This window comes from Heptranchias perlo, unplaced genomic scaffold, assembly GCF_035084215.1.
Source record: "Heptranchias perlo isolate sHepPer1 unplaced genomic scaffold, sHepPer1.hap1 HAP1_SCAFFOLD_224, whole genome shotgun sequence".
In the NCBI taxonomy this organism is placed as follows: domain Eukaryota; kingdom Metazoa; phylum Chordata; class Chondrichthyes; order Hexanchiformes; family Hexanchidae; genus Heptranchias; species Heptranchias perlo.
In genome coordinates this window covers 321,116-339,592 of record NW_027139238.1, presented here as the reverse complement: position 1 = coordinate 339,592, position 18,477 = coordinate 321,116, and the positions used below count along the sequence as shown (strand labels likewise).

General features: G+C 59.3%; 1 long non-coding RNA gene across 1 annotated transcript; it reads left to right on the top strand.

Annotated features, from left to right (window-relative positions):
- The first annotated feature begins 330 nt into the window (after positions 1 to 330).
- On the top strand, positions 331 to 18,203 carry LOC137310137 (uncharacterized). The gene is made up of 4 exons (XR_010960051.1): positions 331 to 393; positions 9,051 to 9,075; positions 9,520 to 9,644; positions 16,202 to 18,203. It is a non-coding gene; the product is annotated as an uncharacterized lncRNA (long non-coding RNA).
- The last annotated feature ends 274 nt before the right edge of the window (positions 18,204 to 18,477 follow it).

The following is an 18,477-nucleotide window of genomic DNA, read 5'->3' as shown; positions in this document are numbered from 1 at the left end:
CGCTGATTGACAGCCGGCTGGCACCGCCCCTACCGCTGATTGACAGCCGCCTGGCACCGCTCCTACCGCTGATTGACAGCCGGCTGGCACGGCCCCTACCGCTGATTGACAGCCGCCTGGCACCGCCCCTACCGCTGATTGACAGCCGCCTGGCACCGCCCCTACCGCTGATTGACAGCCGCCTGGCACCGCCCCTACCGCTGATTGATCCGCCAGCCTCGTGGCCAGCGTCAAGGGGAGTGCGCGCGGTGGTGATTGGCGGCCGCGTTGCCGGGGTGACGGGCCCGGCGGGCGGGCGGATCGCGGGCTCGGGCACCAGGCGGGCGGACCGACCGACCGTGGCCGTCGGAATGGGCTGCGGGAATTCCACGGCCACCACCACGGAGAGCGGAGGTAAAGGCCGGTCCTCGGCCAGGGGCAGCGCGACATCTAGAGCCTGAGGGAGGGGGAAACTCTACGACCCCGATCCCCCGGGGGAGACTGGTCCAGAGCGCCCTTTACCGGGACCCGACTCTCTGGGCTGGGCGGACGGTCGCTAATTCCGATGGTGTTTGGTTCCCAGTAACGATCGCTGGCGAGTTTTGGGCGCTGTGCAAAGCTCTGGGCGGGCTGCGAGTGTGAGCCCTGGGCGGGCTGCGAGTGTGAGCCCTGGGCGGGCTGCGAGTGTGAGCCCTGGGCGGGCTGCGAGTGTGAGCCCTGGGCGGGCTGCGAGTGTGAGCCCTGGGCGGGCTGCGAGTGTGAGCCCTGGGCGGGCTGCGAGTGTGAGCCCTGGGCGGGCTGCGAGTGTGAGCCCTGGGCGGGCTGCGAGTGTGAGCCCTGGGCGGGCTGCGAGTGTGAGCCCTGGGCGGGCTGCGAGTGTGAGCCCTGGGCGGGCTGCGAGTGTGAGCCCTGGGCGGGCTGCGAGTGTGAGCCCTGGGCGGGCTGCGAGTGTGAGCCCTGGGCGGGCTGCGAGTGTGAGCCCTGGGCGGGCTGCGAGTGTGAGCCCTGGGCGGGCTGCGAGTGTGAGCCCTGGGCGGGCTGCGAGTGTGAGCCCTGGGCGGGCTGCGAGTGTGAGCCCTGGGCGGGCTGCGAGTGTGAGCCCTGGGCGGGCTGCGAGTGTGAGCCCTGGGCGGGCTGCGAGTGTGAGCCCTGGGCGGGCTGCGAGTGTGAGCCCTGGGCGGGCTGCGAGTGTGAGCCCTGGGCGGGCTGCGAGTGTGAGCCCTGGGCGGGCTGCGAGTGTGAGCCCTGGGCGGGCTGCGAGTGTGAGCCCTGGGCGGGCTGCGAGTGTGAGCCCTGGGCGGGCTGCGAGTGTGAGCCCTGGGCGGGCTGCGAGTGTGAGCCCTGGGCGGGCTGCGAGTGTGAGCCCTGGGCGGGCTGCGAGTGTGAGCCCTGGGCGGGCTGCGAGTGTGAGCCCTGGGCGGGCTGCGAGTGTGAGCCCTGGGCGGGCTGCGAGTGTGAGCCCTGGGCGGGCTGCGAGTGTGAGCCCTGGGCGGGCTGCGAGTGTGAGCCCTGGGCGGGCTGCGAGTGTGAGCCCTGGGCGGGCTGCGAGTGTGAGCCCTGGGCGGGCTGCGAGTGTGAGCCCTGGGCGGGCTGCGAGTGTGAGCCCTGGGCGGGCTGCGAGTGTGAGCCCTGGGCGGGCTGCGAGTGTGAGCCCTGGGCGGGCTGCGAGTGTGAGCCCTGGGCGGGCTGCGAGTGTGAGCCCTGGGCGGGCTGCGAGTGTGAGCCCTGGGCGGGCTGCGAGTGTGAGCCCTGGGCGGGCTGCGAGTGTGAGCCCCGGGGGGGGACGGAGCGGGCTGCGAGTGTGAGCCCGGGGGGGGGGGGACGGAGCGGGCTGCGAGTGTGAGCCCGGGGGACGGGGACGGAGCGGGCTGCGAGTGTGAGCCCTGGGCGGGCTGCGAGTGTGAGCCCTGGGCGGGCTGCGAGTGTGAGCCCTGGGCGGGCTGCGAGTGTGAGCCCTGGGCGGGCTGCGAGTGTGAGCCCTGGGCGGGCTGCGAGTGTGAGCCCTGGGCGGGCTGCGAGTGTGAGCCCTGGGCGGGCTGCGAGTGTGAGCCCTGGGCGGGCTGCGAGTGTGAGCCCTGGGCGGGCTGCGAGTGTGAGCCCTGGGCGGGCTGCGAGTGTGAGCCCTGGGCGGGCTGCGAGTGTGAGCCCTGGGCGGGCTGCGAGTGTGAGCCCTGGGCGGGCTGCGAGTGTGAGCCCTGGGCGGGCTGCGAGTGTGAGCCCTGGGCGGGCTGCGAGTGTGAGCCCTGGGCGGGCTGCGAGTGTGAGCCCTGGGCGGGCTGCGAGTGTGAGCCCTGGGCGGGCTGCGAGTGTGAGCCCTGGGCGGGCTGCGAGTGTGAGCCCTGGGCGGGCTGCGAGTGTGAGCCCTGGGCGGGCTGCGAGTGTGAGCCCTGGGCGGGCTGCGAGTGTGAGCCCTGGGCGGGCTGCGAGTGTGAGCCCTGGGCGGGCTGCGAGTGTGAGCCCTGGGCGGGCTGCGAGTGTGAGCCCTGGGCGGGCTGCGAGTGTGAGCCCTGGGCGGGCTGCGAGTGTGAGCCCTGGGCGGGCTGCGAGTGTGAGCCCTGGGCGGGCTGCGAGTGTGAGCCCTGGGCGGGCTGCGAGTGTGAGCCCTGGGCGGGCTGCGAGTGTGAGCCCTGGGCGGGCTGCGAGTGTGAGCCCTGGGCGGGCTGCGAGTGTGAGCCCTGGGCGGGCTGCGAGTGTGAGCCCTGGGCGGGCTGCGAGTGTGAGCCCCGGGGGGGGACGGAGCGGGCTGCGAGTGTGAGCCCGGGGGGGGGGGGACGGAGCGGGCTGCGAGTGTGAGCCGGGCGGGCTGCGAGTGTGAGCCGGGCGGGCTGCGAGTGTGAGCCCTGGGCGGGCTGCGAGTGTGAGCCGGGCGGGCTGCGAGTGTGAGCCGGGCGGGCTGCGAGTGTGAGCCCGGGAGGACGGAGCGGGCTGCGAGTGTGAGCCGGGCTGGCTGCGAGTGTGAGCCCGGGGGGACGGGGCGGGCTGTGAGTGTGAGCCCCGGGGGGGACGGGACGGAGCGGGCTGTGAGTGTGAGCCCGGGGGGGGGGACGGAGCGGGCTGTGAGTGTGAGCCGGGCTGGCTGCGAGTGTGAGCCCCGGGGGGGGACGGGGCGGGCTGCGAGTGTGAGCCCCGGGGGGGGACGGGGCGGGCTGCGAGTGTGAGCCCCGGGGGGGGACGGGGCGGGCTGTGAGTGTGAGCCCCGGGAGACAGGGCGGGCTGTGAGTGTGAGCCGGGCGGGCTGCGAGTGTGAGCCCGGGGGGGGACGGGGCGGGCTGCGGGTGTGAGCCCGGGGGGGGACGGGGCGGGCTGCGGGTGTGAGCCCGGGGGGGACGGGGCGGGCTGCGAGTGTGAGCCCCGGGAGACAGGGCGGGCTGTGAGTGTGAGCCGGGCGGGCTGCGAGTGTGAGCCCGGGGGGGGACAGGGCGGGCTGCGGGTGTGAGCCCGGGGGGGGACGGGGCGGGCTGCGGGTGTGAGCCCGGGGGGGGACGGGGCGGGCTGCGGGTGTGAGCCCGGGGGGGGGACGGGGCGGGCTGCGGGTGTGAGCCCGGGAGGGGGACGGGGCGGGCTGCGGGTGTGAGCCCGGGGGTACGGGGCGGGCTGCGAGTGTGAGCCCGGGGGGGAAAAGGGCGGGCTGTGAGTGCGAGCCGGGCGGGCTGCGAGTGTGAGCCCGGGGGGGACGGGGCGGGCTGCGAGTGTGAGCCCGGGGGGGACGGGGCGGGCTGCGAGTGTGAGCTCGGGGGGGACGGGGCGGGCTGCGAGTGTGAGCCCGGGGGGGACGGGGCGGGCTGCGAGTGTGAGCCCGGGGGGGAAAAGGGCGGGCTGCGAGTGTGAGCCGGGCGGGCTGCGGGTGTGGGACGGGGCGGGCTGCGGGTGTGGGACGGGGCGGGCTGCGGGTGTGGGACGGGGCGGGCTGCGGGTGTGGGACGGGGCGGGCTGCGGGTGTGGGACGGGGCGGGCTGCGGGTGTGGGACGGGGCGGGCTGCGGGTGTGGGACGGGGCGGGCTGCGGGTGTGGGACGGGGCGGGCTGCGGGTGTGGGACGGGGCGGGCTGCGGGTGTGGGACGGGGCGGGCTGCGGGTGTGGGACGGGGCGGGCTGCGGGTGTGGGACGGGGCGGGCTGCGGGTGTGGGACGGGGCGGGCTGCGGGTGTGGGACGGGGCGGGCTGCGGGTGTGGGACGGGGCGGGCTGCGGGTGTGGGACGGGGCGGGCTGCGGGTGTGGGACGGGGCGGGCTGCGGGTGTGGGACGGGGCGGGCTGCGGGTGTGGGACGGGGCGGGCTGCGGGTGTGGGACGGGGCGGGCTGCGGGTGTGGGACGGGGCGGGCTGCGGGTGTGGGACGGGGCGGGCTGCGGGTGTGGGACGGGGCGGGCTGCGGGTGTGGGACGGGGCGGGCTGCGGGTGTGGGACGGGGCGGGCTGCGGGTGTGGGACGGGGCGGGCTGCGGGTGTGGGACGGGGCGGGCTGCGGGTGTGGGGCGGGGCGGGCTGCGGGTGTGGGGCGGGGCGGGCTGCGGGTGTGGGGCGGGGCGGGCTGCGGGTGTGGGGCGGGCTGCGGGTGTGGGGCGGGCTGCGGGTGTGGGGCGGGGCGGGCTGCGGGTGTGGGGCGGGGCGGGCTGCGGGTGTGGGGCGGGGCGGGCTGCGGGTGTGGGGCGGGCTGCGGGCTGCGGGTGTGGGGCGGGCTGCGGGTGTGGGACGGGGCGGGCTGCGGGTGTGGGACGGGGCGGGCTGCGGGTGGGAGCCCGGGGGGGGGGGAACGGGGCGGGCTGCGGGTGGGAGCCCGGTGGGGGGGGGAACGGGGCGGGCTGCGAGTGTGAGCCCGGTGGGGGGGGGAACGGGGCGGGCTGCGAGTGTGAGCCCATGGCGGGGGGGAACGGGGCGGGCTGCGAGTGGGAGCCCGGTGGGGGGGGGGAACGGGGCGGGCTGCGAGTGTGAGCCCATGGCGGGGGAACGGGGCGGGCTGCGAGTGTGAGCCCATGGCGGGGGAACGGGGCGGGCTGCGAGTGTGAGCCCGGTGGGGGGGGGGGGGAACGGGGCGGGCTGCGAGTGTGAGCCCATGGCGGGGGGGGAACGGGGCGGGCTGCGAGTGTGAGCCCATGGCGGGGGGGAACGGGGCGGGCTGCGAGTGTGAGCCCACGGCGGGGGGAACGGCGCGGGCTGCGAGTGTGAGCCCGGGGGGGGGGGGGGAACGGGGCGGGCTGCGAGTGTGAGCCCGGGGGGGGGGGGGGAACGGGGCGGGCTGCGAGTGGGAGCCCGGTGGGGGGGGGGGGAACGGGGCGGGCTGCGAGTGTGAGCCCATGGCGGGGGAACGGCGCGGGCTGCGAGTGTGAGCCCGGGGGGGGGGGAACGGGGCGGGCTGCGAGTGGGAGCCCGGTGGGGGGGGGAACGGGGCGGGCTGCGAGTGTGAGCCCATGGCGGGGGGGAACGGGGCGGGCTGCGAGTGTGAGCCCATGGCGGGGGGGAACGGGGCGGGCTGCGAGTGTGAGCCCATGGCGGGGGAACGGGGCGGGCTGCGAGTGTGAGCCCGGGGGGGGGGGGGGGGGAGAACGGGGCGGGCTGCGAGTGGGAGCCCGGTGGGGGGGGGGGAACGGGGCGGGCTGCGAGTGTGAGCCCATGGCGGGGGGGAACGGGGCGGGCTGCGAGTGTGAGCCCATGGCGGGGGAACGGCGCGGGCTGCGAGTGTGAGCCCGGGGGGACGGACGGGGCGGGCTGCGAGTGTGAGCCCTGGGGGGGACGGGGCGGGCTGCGAGTGTGAGCCCGGGGGGGGACGGGGCGGGCTGGGCTGCGAGTGTGAGCCCAGGGGGGGGGACGGGCCGGGCTGCGCGTGTGAGCTCGGGGGGACGGGGCGGGCTGCGAGTGTGAGCCCGGGGGGACGGGGCGGGCTGCGAGTGTGAGCCCGGGTGGGGGACGGGGCGGGCTGGGCTGCGAGTGTGAGCCCGGGGTGGGGGACGGGGCGGGCTGCGAGTGTGAGCCCGGGGGGGGACGGGGCGGGCTGCGAGTGTGAGCCCGGGTGGGGGACGGGGCGGGCTGGGCTGCGAGTGTGAGCCCGGGGTGGGGGACGGGGCGGGCTGCGAGTGTGACCCCGGGGGGGGACGGGGTGGGCTGCGAGTGTGAGCCCGGGTGGTGGGGGAGGGGGTGGGCTGCCAGGGGGTGGGCTGCCAGGGTGTGTGTGAGAGCAGATCCTGCCCGATCCATGCCCTGCCTACCCTGTTCACCCTCCACTCCCTGACCCTCCACTCCCTTCCTCCTTCCCCCTCTTTTATCTTTCCTTTGCACCTCCTCTGATTTTGCATTCCTCTTCCTCCCAACTCTTTTGTCTGTGTCTGTCTCTCTCCCCTTTGCTGTCTCTTGCGCTCCCTCCGCCCTCGCTATTGCTCTCCTTCTCTTGACTGCCCCTTGCCGACGTGTATGTTCTGCCCTCCACTCCCCTCGAGCTTTCTTCACCCCCGAATTCCCTTTTAATCCCTTCCTCCCCCTTCTCTTGCTAGTTTTCTCTTTCTCCTTGCCACTTTAGCAGATTTTCCTGCACTCGACGTCCACCGCGCCCTTTTCCTTTTTTTCCTTTCTACACACTTTTTGTTAACATATTTATCCGCTTCCCTTATGAATGCTCTTGTAGAACCCTGCTTTCACCTCCTGTTTCTTAGGGCATTTACATAAACTGCATCAAAAAATAAATTCCACTAACCTCTCCTTTCCATAATAAAGGGAAAATTGGGTGTATAAATCAGTATCAGTTATCAGAATATGGAATGTCTAAGCTTTTCATAGGATTTGATTGATGCTCTGTTTAATTTTTTATTGTGAAATGGAGATATGAGACTGGAGGGATGATGGACAGGTTGTACAGACACAAATTTAACAATGCACGAATATTTCTAAAGCACTTTGGGTTAATATAGACTGGTAAATGGGAGACTTTGACCCTGATATTAAACGGGGCGGGGGGACGCGGGGTAGGAAGGGAATGGATAAAACTACAGTTGAACAGTGTGAGGTGTCCAAAGAAGCATTTGGAACAATAGAAGACCTGTACTTACCCCTAAAGAGCAAGAGCTCTACTTGTGTCATTAAACAATCTTGGTCAAAGATAGTGTCAAACTAGAAAGAGATTATACAAATGCAATGACTGGGAGAGATATAAAGAACAGCAAAGGGATACAAAGAAAGCGGTAAGAGCTGAAAAAGAGAATAGGAGAAAAAGCTTGGGAGGGATATCAAGGACAACAGTGAAGGTTTTTACAAATATATTAAGAGAAAGAGGGGGGCCCAGGGTAATGTGGGCCCTTATTGACAGACACAGGTGATATTGTAATTGGAAATCAGGAAATGGCAGACTTACTAAATAATTACTTTGTATTGGTCTTCACAGTAGAGGAAGAGGATAAAATACCAGAGATACGAGGAAAAATACAAATAAATCAAGGGGAGGAACTTATTAGATTCAATATAAGTTTAAAAAAATAGTAATGGAGAAAATAGTGAGACTGAAGATCGACAAATCTCCAGGACCCGATGGTGTCCACCCCAGAGTATTTAAAGAAATAGGTGAAGAAATTGTAGATGCTCCGGTCATGATCGTCCAAAACTCTCCCGATTCAGGAATTGTCCCCTTGGATTAGAAAACTGCCAATGTCATACCACTATTTAAGATGGGTGGGAGAGATAAACCAGGAAATTATAGACCTATGAGTGTAATCTCTGTTGTGGGGAAGTTTCTAGAATCTGTCATTAGGGACAGAGTGACTGAACACTTGGACCAACATGAAACTGATCAGAGAGAGAGTCAGAATGGATTTGTAAACAGTAAGTCATGTCTAATGAACCTAACTGAATTTTTTGAGGAGGTCACTACGTGGATAAGGGAGTGTCTATGGGTGTTCCTTTATCGAATTTCTTCTGGAAATCCATATAAGTTCCACATAAGGGGCGGTTAGCAAAAATGGACACTCATGGAATTGGAGGGAACCTTTTGACACGGGTAGGGAATTGGTTAGGAGGTAGGAGACAGAGAGTGGGGATAAAGGGTATGTACTCAATTGGCAGGGATGTGACAAGTGGTGTCCCCCAGGTATCTGTACTGGGGCCTCAGCTTCTCACTATATTTAATAAATAACCTTGGATGAAATAACAGTATATCCAATTTGAACTCCATCTGCCACGGTTTTTGCCCAATGTGGGAAAGTTGAGGTCATCCACTTTGGACCTAAGAAAAAGAGATCAGAGTATTTTCTAAATGGTGAGAAGCTCGGAACTGTGGGGGAGCAGAGAGATTTAGGGGTCCAAGTACAGAAATCATTAAAAACTAGTGGCCAGGTACAAAAAATAATTAAAAAGACTAATGGAATGTTGGCCTTTATCTCGAGGGGACTGGAATACAAAGGGGTGGAAGTGATGTTCCAGTTGTACAGAGCTCTGGTTAGACCCCATCTGGGACTGCCTTCAGTTCGGGGCACCGCACCTCAGGAAGGATAGATTGGCCTTGGAGGGGGTGGCAGCGCAGATTCACCAGAATGATACCAGGGCTAAAAGGGTTAAATAGTGAGGACTGGTTGCACAGACTAGGCTTGTATTCCTCGAGTATAGAAGATTAAGGGGTGATCCAACTGAGGTGGGTTTAAGATGATTAAAGGATTGATAGGGTAGATAGAGAGAAACTATTTCCTCTGTTGGGGGGAGTCCAGAACAAGGGGGGATAACCTTAAAATTGGAGCTAGGCTGTCGAGGAGTGATGTCAGGAAGCACTTCTTCACACAAAGTGGAAATCTGGAACGCTCTTCCCCCAAAAAGCTGTTGAGGCTGGGGGTCAATTGAAATTTCAAAACTGAGATTGATGGATTTTGTTGGGCAGGGTGTATTAAGAATGTGGAACCAAGGCAGGTAGATACAAATCAGACACGATCTAATTGGATGACTGAACAAGCTGAATGGCCTCCTCCTGTTCCTATGTTTCTAAAGAGAGATTTGTTGTAGATGTTTAACAAGGGTTGGGGAAATGAACACTGGGACCAAGAATTGTTGCTGATTAAAATGTATTGTTTCCACAATGCTCACTGCATTTTTTTAATACATTCCAGGTCCTGCGGGAACAACAAAAGATACGTAAGTACTAATTTTTGTGAATATATTAATTTCAACATATCATTGGTCAATGGGCATTACTTTACTGTAGGTAGTGTAATATTGTAAATAGGCATCTGCATTTACCAAAATTATAGGACAAATTAAAGAGCACTTGATAGGAATGGTGTTTAATTCCTCAGGGAGACGCTTACGCTGGTGTGTAGCTGCAGCTAATGATGTGTGACGCACACATAGTTCTCAGGTCATCCATATGATGCAAGAAGGAATTTTTGTTTTTTTTTTGTCAGCAGGGGGGTGATACATGAGTAGAAGCAGAATCATCGTATTATGTCAGCAATATCAGCAGCATATAGTTAAATGGCTGTCTTACCTTTGAATAATGTGACAGATTATGCCCCAGATCAGCCCTGTGAACTAGTCTGTACAGACCTAGCTTTAACCAGTGTACCTCCTGCTCCACAGCAATTTAGCTGCTATCTTGAAAGTTCCTATGAAGAAATGAAGAGTTATACTGAGGAGATTGCAGCACCAGGTGACAGAGCTGGGATGAAGTTTTAACTCCATACCTCAGTGTAAAGATGGCAAAGGTAGAATATATCATTAATATAGGAGTGTAAAGAAACAGAATTCATTTCATTTTAATTTCCATACAATGTTGTGATTGATTATATTAGAGAGGACTGATGGCGGGGGGGGGGGGGTGCGTGGGGGGTGGCGGGATCGAGGGCAGGATCCTGGGTGGGGGGGGGGCGGGGCGGGATCGAGGGCAGGATCCTGGGTGGGGGGGGGGGCGGGGCGGGATCGAGGGCAGGATCCTGGGGGGGGGGGGGGGGGGGGCGGGGCGGGATCGAGGGCAGGATCCTGGGGGGGGGGGGGGCGGGGCGGGATCGAGGGCAGGATCCTGGGGGGGGGGGGGGGCGGGGCGGGATCGAGGGCAGGATCCTGGGGGGGGGGGGGCGGGGCGGGATCGAGGGCAGGATCCTGGGGGGGGGGGGGGGGCGGGGCGGGATCGAGGGCAGGATCCTGGGGGGGGGGGGGGCGGGGCGGGATCGAGGGCAGGATCCTGGGGGGGGGGGGGCAGGGCAGGACCGGGATCGAGGGCAGGATCCTGGGGGGGGGGGGCGGGGCAGGACCGGGATCGAGGGCAGGATCCTGGGGGGGGGGCGGGGCAGGACCGGGATCGAGGGCAGGATCCTGGGGGGGGGGGGGGGGGAGTGGGACCGGGGGCAGGATCCTGGGGGGGGGGGGGGGGGGAGTGGGACCGGGGGCAGGATCCTGGGGGGGGGGGAGTGGGACCGAGGGCAGGATCCTGGGGGGGGGGAGGGGGGGGGGGAGTGGGACCGAGGGCAGGATCCTGGGGGGGGGGGGAGTGGGACCGAGGGCAGGATCCTGGGGTCGGGGGTGGGGGGGAGTGGGACCGAGGGCAGGATCCTGGGGGGGGGGGGGGAGTGGGACCGAGGGCAGGATCCTGGGGGGGGGACTGGGACCGAGGGCAGGATCCTGGGGGGGGGGGGACTGGGACCGAGGGCAGGATCCTGGGGGGGGGGGGACTGGGACCGAGGGCAGGATCCTGGGGGGGGGGGAGGACTGGGACCGAGGGCAGGATCCTGGGGGGGGGGGAGGACTGGGACCGAGGGCAGGATCCTGGGGGGGGGGGACTGGGACCGAGGGCAGGATCCTGGGGGGGGGGGGGGGGGGGGGACCGAGGGCAGGATCGTGGGGTGGGGGAGGGGGGGGGGAGTGGGACCGAGGGCAGGATCCTGGGGTCGGCGGGGGGGGGGGGGGGGGGGAGTGGGACCGAGGGCAGGATCCTGGGGGGCGGGGGGGAGTGGGAGCGAGGGCAGGATCCTGGGGGGGGGGGGGGGCGGGATCGAGGGCAGGATCCTGGGGGGGGGGCGGGGCAGGACCGGGATCGAGGGCAGGATCCTGGGGGGGGGCGGGGCAGGACCGGGATCGAGGGCAGGATCCTGGGGGGGCGGGCGGGGCGGGACCGGGATCGAGGGCAGGATCCTGGGGGGGGGGGGGGGGGGGGGAGTGGGACCGGGGGCAGGATCCTGGGGGGGGGGGACTGGGACCGAGGGCAGGATCCTGGGGTGGGGGAGGGGGGGGGGAGTGGGACCGAGGGCAGGATCCTGGGGTGGGGGAGGGGGGGGGGGAGTGGGACCGAGGGCAGGATCCTGGGGTGGGGGAGGGGGGGGGGGAGTGGGACCGAGAGCAGGATCCTGGGGGGGGGGGGGAGTGGGACCGAGGGCAGGATCCTGGGGGGGGGGGAGTGGGACCGAGGGCAGGATCCTGGGGGGGGGACTGGGACCGAGGGCAGGATCCTGGGGGGGGGGACTGGGACCGAGGGCAGGATCCTGGGGGGGGGGGGGACTGGGACCGAGGGCAGGATCCTGGGGGGGGGGGGGGGACTGGGACCGAGGGCAGGATCCTGGGGGGGGGGGGACTGGGACCGAGGGCAGGATCCTGTGGGGGGGGGGGACTGGGACCGAGGGCAGGATCCTGTGGGGGGGGGGGACTGGGACCGAGGGCAGGATCCTGGGGGGGGGGGGGGGGGGGGGGACCGAGGGCAGGATCGTGGGGTGGGGGAGGGGGGGGGGGGAGTGGGACCGAGGGCAGGATCCTGGGGTCGGCGGGGGGGGGGGGGGGGGGGGAGTGGGACCGAGGGCAGGATCCTGGGGTCGGCGGGGGGGGGGGGGGGGGGGAGTGGGACCGAGGGCAGGATCCTGGGGTCGGCGGGGGGGGGGGGGGGAGTGGGACCGAGGGCAGGATCCTGGAGGGCGGGGGGGGAGTGGGAGCGAGGGCAGGATCCTGGGGGGCGGGGGGGGAGTGGGACCGAGGGCAGGGTCCTGGGGGTGGGGTGGGACCAAGGGCAGGGTCCTGGGGAGGGTGGTGAGGCGGGACCGGGACCAGGATCCTGGGGGGGCAGGACCGGGACTGAGGGCAGGATCCTGGGGGGGGGCAGGACCCAGGGCAGGATCCTGGGGGGGGGCGGGACCGACGGCAGGGTCCCGGGTGGGGGGGTGGGGTGCGGGACCCTGTCCTGCTACCTTCAGGGATCTGTGGACATGCACTCCAAGGTCCCTCACTTCCTCTACACCTCTCAGTATCCTCCCATTTATTGTGTATTCCCTTGCCTTGTTTGCTTTCCCCAAATGCATTACCTCACACTTCTCCAGATTGAACTCCATTTGCCACTTTTCTGCCCATCTGACCAGTCCATTGATATTTTCCTGCAGTCTACAGCTTTCCTCCTCACTATCAACCACACGGCCTATCTTTGTGTCATCCGCAAATTTCTTAATCATGTCCCCTACGTTTAAGTCCAAATCGTTAATGTATACCACAAAAAGCAAAGGACCTAGTACCGAGCCCTGCGGGACCCCACTGGAAACAGCCTTCCAGTCGCAAAAACACCCGTCGACCATTACCCTTTGCTTCCTGCCACTGAGCCAATTTTGGATCCAATTTGCCACATTCCCTTGGATCCCATGGGCTTTTACTTTTTTGACCAGTTTGCCATGTTGGACCTTGTCAAAAGCCTTGCTAAAATCCATGTAGACTACATCAATTGTGCTACTCTCATCGATCCTCCTCGTCACCTCGAAAAATTCAATCAAGTTAGTCAGACACGACCTCCCCTTAACAAATCTGTATTGACTGTCCTTGATTAGTCCGTGCCTTTCTAAGTGATTGTTTATCCTGTCCCTCAGAATTGATTCCAATAATTTGCCCACCACCGAGGTTAGGCTGACTGGCCTGTAATTACTCGGTCTATCCTTCGCTCCCTTTTTAACAACGGTACAACGTTAGCAGTCCTCCAATCCTCCAGCACTATGCCTAAATCCAGTGAAGTTTGGAAAATGATTGTTAAAGCCTCCGCTATTTCCTCCCTGGCTTCTTTTAAGAGCCTGAGATACATTTCATCCGGCCCTAGTGATTTATCCGCTTTCAAAGATGCTAATCCCCTTAATACTTCCTCTCTCACTGTGTTTATCCCATCCAATATTTCACACTCCTCCTCCTTAACTTCAATCCCTGCATCATCCCTCTCCTTTGTGAAGACAGATACAAAGTATTCATTAAGAACCATACCCACATCTTCTGCCTCCACACACAGTTTACCTTTTTGGTCTCTAATAGGCACTACTCTTTCCTTAGTTATCCTCTTGCTCTTAATGTATTTATAAAACATCTTTGGGTTTTCTTTGATTTTACTGCTAATATTTTTTCATGCCCTCTTTTTGCTTTCCTAATTTCCTTTTTAACTTTACCCCTGCACTTTGTATACTCCTCTAAGCTTTCCGTAGTATTGAGTTCCCGGTGTCTATCATGGGCTTTCCTTTCCTGCCTTATTTTACCCTGAATACTTCTTGACATCCAGGGGGCTCTAGATTTGGCAGCCCCTCCCTTTTTCTTTGTGGGAACATGTTTACCCTGAACCCCTTGAATCTCCCCTTTCAATGTCTCCCACTGCTCTGACACTGATTTTCCTTCAAGTAGCTGTTTCCAGTTTACTTTTGCTAAATCACTTTCTCAGTTTAGTAAAATTGGCCTTTCCCCAATTGAAAACTTTAACTCCTGTGCTGACTTTGTCCTTTTCCATAACTATGCTAAAACTAACTATTATGATCACTAACGTCAAAATGTTCTCCCACTGCTACTTCTTCCACCTGCCCCTCTTCATTTCCGAGAACTAAATCCAGAACTGCCCCCTCTCATTGGGCTTACATAAGAACATAAGGACATAAGAAATAGGAGCAGGAGTAGGCCAATCGGCCCCTCGAGCCTGCTCCGCCATTCAATAAGATCATGGCTGATCTGATCCCAACCACAAATCTAAAGAACACAAGAAGTAGGAGCAGGACCCGGCCACACAGCCCCTGGGCCCTCTCCGCCACCCACAGGGCATTGACCGATCCGAACTCAGCTTCATGTCCAATTTCCTGCCCGCTCCCCATAACCCCTAATTCCCTTTACTTCTAGAAAACTGTCTATTTCTGTTTTAAATTTATCTAATGATGTAACTTCCACAGCTTCCTGGGGCAGCAAATTCCACAGACCTACCACCCTCTGAGTGAAGAAGTTTCTCCTCATCTCAGTTTTGAAAGAGCAGCCCCTTATTCTAAGATTATGCCCCCTAGTTCTAGTTTCACCCATCTTTGGGAACATCCTTACTGCATCAACCCGATCAAGCCCCTTCACAATCTTATATGTTTCAATAAGATCGCCTCTCATTCTTCTGAACTCCAATGAGTAGAGTCCCAATCTACTCAACCTCTCCTCATATGTCCACCCCCTCATATACTGGCTAAAAAAATTCTCCTGTATGCAATTTAAGAATTCTGCACCCTCCAGTGGGAACAGTTTCTCTCTATCTACTCTGTCTGGACCCTTCATGATTTTAAATACCTCTATCAAATCTCCTCGCAACTATCTCTGTTCCAAGGAGAACAATCCCAGCTTCTCCAGTCTGTCCATGTAACTAAAGACCCTCATCCCTGGAATCATTCTCGTAAATCTCTTCTGCACCCTCTCTGAGGCCTTCACATCTTTCCCAAAGTGCGGTGCCCAGAATTGGACACAATACTCCAATACTCCAGTTGTGGCCGAACCAGTGTTTTATAAAAGTTCATCATGACTTTCTTGCTTTTGTATTCTGTGTCTCTATTTATAAAGCCCAGGATCCCATGTGCTTTTTTAACCGCTTTCTCAACCTGCCCTGCCACCTTCAACAATTTGTGCACATATACCCCCAGACCTGGACTGGAGAATTTTAGCTATGAGGAAAGATTGGATAGGCTGGTGTAGTTTTCTTTGGATCAGAGGAGGCTGAGGGGTGATTTAATTGAGGAGCCTAGATGGAGTGGACAGGAAGGACCTATTTCCCTTAGCAGAGAGGTCAATAACCAGGGGGCATAGATTTAAAGTAGCTGGTAGAAGGATTAGAGGGGAGCTGAGGAAAATTATTTTCACCCAGAGGGTGGTGGGGGTCTGGAACTCACTGCCTGAAAGGGTGGTAGAGGCAGAAACTTTCATCTCATTTGAAAGGTACCTGGATATGCACTTGAAGTGCCGCAACCTACAAGGCTATGGACCAAGCGCTGGAAAGTGGGATTGGGTTGGGTAATTCTATTTCGACTGGCACAGATATGATGGGCCAAATGGCCTCCTTGCCGTAAATTTTCTACGTTTCAATCTCTCTGTTTTTGTACCCCTTTTAGAATTGTGTCCTTTAGTTTATGTTGCCTCGCCTCATTCTTCCTATTGAAATGTATTTTTCTGCGTTAAATTTCATCTGCCATGTGTTCGCCCATGCCACCAGCCTGTCTATATCCTTTTGAAGTCTATCATTATCCTCTTCACTGGATAGCGATAGACTCTATTGGAGATTCAGTGGAACTATTCAAAGCAGCTGTCTGGTTCACATTACAAGCAAACCAGGGTTTGACAAGTGGGGGGAAAAAAGGGGTTGCAAAGAAAGCAGATACTGCCACCCAATCTGTCTCTTCCCCATCTGGTTCTGGCTGCCCTTTACCTTTTATGTGACTTTTTACATGGTTCTAAAAAAAGCTTTTTTAAAAAAAAAAAGCATGCATACAACAATTTGCACGTGCACTCAGCCATGGCAACCTGCAAAGAGGGGCCACCTTGAAGGCATGTCTCTTCGGATTGCTTGTAGGGCAGGAGGCAAGTAGCTGGTTGTCTGTGTTCATTTAGCGTCACACATCTGGGTGCCAAGATCAGTGGAAACTCCACATTTCGGAAATCTAGAAGAAGAAAAACTCACTCGAAAGGGCCTTCTTTATTTGGAGTGATTGACAATTGTAATGTTTATAGTGGTAAACAGATTCACTTTTCAAAAACTTTGATGGGACCTTGTTTATCACTAAGGAAGCAATTTTTAAAAAATCTGGCAGCACAGATTGGGATGGATGAATTTACCTATGACTGGGATTTGAGTTTGAATCCAGCCTAAACTGATGGGATGAAAGGCTTGTCTTTGGCTGTCACTTTCCTTGCTATATTGGTTTTGGACAAATTACTTTCTTAAAACAAAACTGGTGATTGCCTGTTTTTTCTCTGTAACCCACTAACCAAATCCCAGGAAGTGTGACTTTGAAGTGTGTGATTTCATTTGCAGGCTATGGAGAAGAAATGGGGCTTTTCCATTTGTTCCAGCAGTTCTGTCTGTGTAATTTACTCCTAAACAGATGACCTCACTGAGCCCACGAGGATGGCTGATGAGTGAAATGGAAATGTCATAAAGTGGTTCAGTGGTTGGCTGATATACCAAATCCGTGCCCATTTTTCCTGCAATTGAACCTCTTCAAATAGATTTCCGCTCCGCCACAGCACTGAAACGGCCCGAATCAAAGTCACAGATGGCTATGACCGTGGTAAACTATCCATCCTCATCCTTCTCGACCTGTATGCAGTCTTTGACACAGTTGATCACACCATCCTCCTCCATCGCCTCCCTTCCATTGTCCAGCCGGGTGGGACTGCGCTCGCCTGGATCCATTCCTGTCCAGTTGTAGCCAGAGAATCTCCTGCAGTGGCTTCTCTTCCCACTCCCGCATGGTTACCTCGAGTCCCCCAAGGATTTATCCTTGGCCCCCTCCTATTTCTCATCTACTTACTGGCCCTTGGCGACATCATCCAAAAACACGACGTCAGTTTCCACACTACGCTCATGGCAGCCAGCTCTACCTCACCAATACTTCTCGACCCCTCCACTGCCTCTGTTGTCACGCTGCTTGTCCAACATCCAGTCCTGGGTGATGCACAATTTCTTCTCAATTAAACATTGAGAAGACCGAAGCCAGTGTCTTCGGTCCCCGCCATGAACTCCGTTCTCTCGCCACTGGTTCCATCCCCCTCCTTGGCCACAGTCTTGATCTGAACCAGACCGTTCGCAGCCTCTGCGTCCTATTTGACCCTGAGCTGAGCTTCCGACCCAATATTCTCTCCATCAGCAAGACCCCCTACTTCCACCTCCGTAACATCGCCCGTCTCCGCCCCTGTCTCAGCTTATCTGCTGCTGAAACCCTCATCCATGCCTTTGTTACCTCTAGACTTGATTATTCCAATGCTTTCCTGGCTGGCCTCCCATCTTCCACCCTCCATAAACTTTAGCTCATCCAAAACTCTGCTGCTCATATCCTAACTCGCACCCGTTCACCCATCACCCCTGTGCTCCCTGACCTACGTTGACTCCCAGTCCGGCAATGCCTTGATGTTAAAATTCTCATCCTCATGTTCAAATCCCTCCATGCCCTCACTCCTCCCTAACTCTGTAACCTCCTCCAGCCCCACAACCCTCCAAGAATTCTGCATTCCTCCAACTCTGGCCTCTTGTGCATCCCCCACTTCCTTCACCCCACTATCGGTGGCCATGCAATAAGCCAGGTAGGCCCTGAGCGCTGGAATTCCCTCCTTAAAGCTCCCCACCTCCTTTTAAGAACTTCCTTAAAATCAGCTCTTTGACCAACGTTTTGGCCACCCATCCTAATATCTCCTTTAGCTCAGTGTCAATTTTTGTCTGATTATGTTCCTGTGAAGTGCCTTGGGACGTTTTACTATGTTAAAGTTGAACTGTAAATGCAAGTTGTTGTTTTGATATCCTCTTGTATGAGCATGGTGCAAAGAACTTCATCCTTCACCCAATCTGTGGCCTGTGTAATGCGGATACTGGTTATAAAAAGTGGAAAAGTGTTTCATTTCACAACACAGGCAGGCGTGGCTTATCTTCAACACTAAACTGAAATAAAAACTTTGAAACAAAGCTGTTTAGTGATATGAAATAGATTCTAAACTGAATGACAAATATTTAAAGTTGTGTGTTTTTAGTTAGCCCACCCAATTTCTAGCTTGGCATCCATTTTCTCCTTAACCTTTAAAGTGCCTTGGAACGTTTTGTCTGCTAAAGGTGTTATATAAATGGAAGTTGCTGTGCTGTTAATCCATCACAATAGCTTTGTTTCCAAGCCTTCCTGTGTGCGCCTAATGAGGAGAATTGTCGTTCTTTGTAACCTTATCCTTTCTTCACAGCTTATTTTTGGTGCAGTTTAATCATGTGGCCCTTCATGTTATTGAAAAATAAAATGCAATAAATGGACAACTATTTTTAGATTAATAGCAAACCACAGGATGTTATTTCAATTTCTAGCTCTGAAATTGTGCATCAGTGCCTTTGCCAGTCAGCAAATTGTAAAGTTGTTCATCGTTGATTGTTTAACAATGAATCATGCACATATCACTAGTATGAGGAAAAACATTTGATATATTTAGCTGTCCATCTTGCCCAAGTGGCTTCTCTTCTTGCCTACAAACCCAGTGTCGCAGGGATAGTCAACATTATCATACCAAGGTCACATTTACAATGGGACACGTTATTCAAGTCATATACCTTTTGTG